Here is a 3725-nt window from a genome sequence, read left to right on the forward strand (position 1 = left end):
GTCTCAATTAGTAGACACGTGGGATTACCTGTTTATTGTAGACGTTAATTAAGACGAAGGCCAGTATATGCCATGCCATTAATTAAACAAATCCATGGTATAATAACATTAACTTCGAAGAAGAGAAAATTTCATAATTATATAAATAGAAAATTGGTTCTTGTTACAGAAAAAACTGAATGTAGGCATTTGTATACACAGCAAAAAATAAAAGCTCAATATTGAGTAAAATATTACTCATCACGATAGTAAAAAGGGAGCTAGTCGAATTTTGAGTAATTTTTACTCAGCTTCGGTTGATTAATTGTTTACTCAGCACATGTTGATTAAACTTTACTCAATATTGAGTAGCTCCCTTTTTACTCAAAGATGAGAGTAAAATTTACTCTTTCACTTGGAGTAATATTTGCTCAACTTTTGTTGAGTAAAATTTACCCAATATTGAGTAGCTCCCTTTTTTGCTCTGAAACAAGGAAACATTTACTCGTTTAACCTTGAGTAAAGGTTTACGCAAGTGTTGATTAAAACGATTACTCATTATTTGATTAAAACTTAAGTGAAAAGATTTGCAAAATGATGAATAGTAAAGTGTTACTCAACATTTTGAGCAACATGAAACGTATTTTACTCAACAAATATTAAGCAAAAAACACATTCGAGTTGTATTGTGGCTCCATCTGCAGCTGGAACAAAGCAGTATTTTAAACTAAAAGAATGAAAAGAATACAAAATTAAGTATAATATTCTGCATTTTTCCTGGTTTTATTTTCAAAATAGGTATCAAATAAATCACAATATAGCATGTCTATTGTCTCATTACCCAATGTGAGCAAACATAGAATAGAAGTCGGTCACCTCTCCCAAAACTTTTGATGTGAAAAAGTCATTTGAAAATTAATGTTATAGATGCTGAGTGTTTTAAATGGGACAGAAATTAAGTCTTCACTTCATTATGTTTTAACACTCAAGAATTGTCTAATGTTACCAGGTTCTTTAGTAGCTGATATAGTGTCCAGGAACTGCCAAATAGCAGTGATCAGCCTGTACTGGATATGCTAAGTCATTGTATGTGAAGGATTTGGTATATCTTGTCCACAAGTTCTACAACTTTCATCACTGTTGCGCATTGAAAAAGCTTGCCTATCCATTTATATAAAAACACAGTTCTGGATTCAACTTGCTTCACAAGTATATAAATGGCAGCGTGCATCCAGTAAAGTTGGCGAGGAACCAGTCCAAAGCTGTGCCTTCCTGAAACATGTAAAATAAAAGAAAATGTAATAAAGGACATTAATTTCATGGATTGGGACTATTCAAGTGAAATCCACCACCTTTTCATTGTATCAACCATAAATCAAAATTTGTTTGGTACTCGAAAGTGATGAAGCAGATGGAAGGTTTAAAACACAAATAACTAAATGTATGCATGTCTTATTTTTAAACTGTCTATAATTGGTCAGATGGTATATAACCAAAAATGAAAACTCTTGCTGAAATTCTTGAAATATTAAAGCAAATATGACATATTTACATGTAATTTACATTGTAATCACCCATTGCATTGGCATTTCTACTTTCATGCGATTTTGCAAATATTTAAAATATCTTTATAATTATTATATTATTATTCCTGTGATAGCGGGCAATGCTATTTTCAAGGGGACACAAACTTTAGGAGACAAGAATTTACAGAAATGGTAAACAAGATAATTATAAGATTCGCGGTTGATTATTCAAAGTTCACGATAGCCAACACCTGTCGGTGAGGATAAGGGGTTATATAGGGGGTTTCCCTTGGCATTTGAGGTTTCATGAACTACACATTCAATGAACTACATGTATTCTGAAATGCACAAAGAAATTGGCAAGTTAAATGCAACATTATTGATAGAAATTTACCTGTTGACTGACGTTCGTGCATCTTTCTTCAATACCTTTCCTGGAAAGAGGTAGGGCAGCACAAAAATCCCAAAGTCACATCTGATCTGTAAGTAAAATATAGATCAATATTATAAATGCACTGAAAAAGAAAACTGGCTATGGAAAAAAATGTCAAGTGATATTTTGCAATGGTTTCACTCTCCTACTACATATAACTGCAAAAAAAGTTATGTGGCACGAGTCAACATCAGGATCAGGGACGTAGCAATAGCTTTGGGGCATATGGACAAGGAGTAGTGTGAGGCCTTCTAAACATCTCCTTTATCAGCCCTGATCCCTATCCACTTCATTTTCGCTTTTGCTCGGGGCCCATGGACTTTGTCCACCCTATCCGCTTGCTACATGTACGCCCCTGGTCCCCGGGCCTGGTCCACATCAGCGTAATGTACTTCGAGGTTGCTCAGACTAGTACATTAGTTACGATCGCAAATACACAGCTAGCATGGTGAGCCGATGACAATTACTGATAAGCTTAAGGGCTGGGGTATGAACGTTTGGACAGTATTTATTTTGGGACATTAGAGCACATCAGACATATCGAATTGCATTCTGAATACGGAGAATGTCTTTCTGATATCAAATAATTTTGATTTTTGAAATTCGCAATTTAATACACATTTTATGGCAAATCATTAAAATTGATATTTTTGATATTTAACAGTACTTGAAGTAAACTTTATAAATCTGATGATTTATACTTAAAGTGTATGTAGGTGGGATGAAAAGCCGACGATCAATTGAAAATTTTGACCTTTCGAATTGAAGATATGGATTTTTTTAAAAAAAAAAAAAAAAAAATTAGGTCTTTTTGGGAAAAAAATCCATATCTTCAATATGAAAGGTCAAAATTTTCAATTGACCGTCGGCTTTTCCTCCCTGCTACATACACTTTAAGAATATATCATTAGATTTATATAATTTACTTCGAGGACTGTTATATATCAAAATTTGGAAAATATCAAATTTTTATAATTTGTCATAAAATTTGTATTATATTGTGATTTAAAAAAAATGAAAATTATTTGATATCAGAAAGACATGCTTCGTATTCAGAATGCAATTCGATAGGTCTGAAGTGCTCTCATGTCCCACAAAAAATACTGTCGAAACGCAATAAACGCTCATTTTGGATCCCTTAACTAACTTAAAAACCTGTCTATATCCGGTTCAAATCATACAATAAGATTTCTAAATTGTGTAACAGGTATTTATGGACATAAAGTTATGAATAATAGTAATGAAATTAGTACCTTCAAACATTGGTTGTACTGCTGACAAACTCCATTCCACCAGCAGACACTGCACCCGCATCCCGGCTCCGCTTTTATACGCCATGATGACATGAATTTTAATACGTCGTCGAATTAAACTTACTCCGCGTGTTGAATTTACTACGCGATTTGAGTAAAATACAATGTGGCGATTAAAATATTTTACTTCTTTCCATTGACCATTTTTTTTTTTTTTTTTTTGTTGTGTCAAATATCGTCTTTTACTCGTTGATGAGTAAATAATTGGTCTATTTTTTAATCAACATACTTTAGTCGGTAGCACTTTACTCCTTATTTTTTGCTGTGTAGAGCCTTTTAGACCAAATCGTTTTGAATTTCATTCCGCTGTCACAAGGATATATCACACCATTTGCCTGGGTGGAGCAGGACAATGGAGTTAAAATGTCTTTTCCAAAGGATACAACGCGTTAGCTCTGCGGGTTTCGAACCTTCGATCATGAGTTGAACGCACTAACCGTTAGACCACCATGATCTCATGATACTCGTAGAGTT

The 3725-nt window shown here is 33.7% G+C and overlaps 1 long non-coding RNA gene across 1 annotated transcript; it reads right to left on the reverse strand.

Moving 5' to 3' along the window:
• Positions 1-751: 751 nt before the first annotated feature.
• LOC140136628 (uncharacterized) lies at positions 752-3394 on the reverse strand. The gene is made up of 3 exons (XR_011856709.1): positions 3192-3394; positions 1900-1985; positions 752-1251 (listed from the first exon to the last, which is right to left on the reverse strand). It is a non-coding gene; the product is annotated as an uncharacterized lncRNA (long non-coding RNA).
• Between the last annotated feature and the right edge of the window lie 331 nt (positions 3395-3725).

The sequence above is a fragment of the Amphiura filiformis genome, chromosome 16, assembly GCF_039555335.1.
Source record: "Amphiura filiformis chromosome 16, Afil_fr2py, whole genome shotgun sequence".
Taxonomy (NCBI): Eukaryota; Metazoa; Echinodermata; class Ophiuroidea; order Amphilepidida; family Amphiuridae; genus Amphiura; species Amphiura filiformis.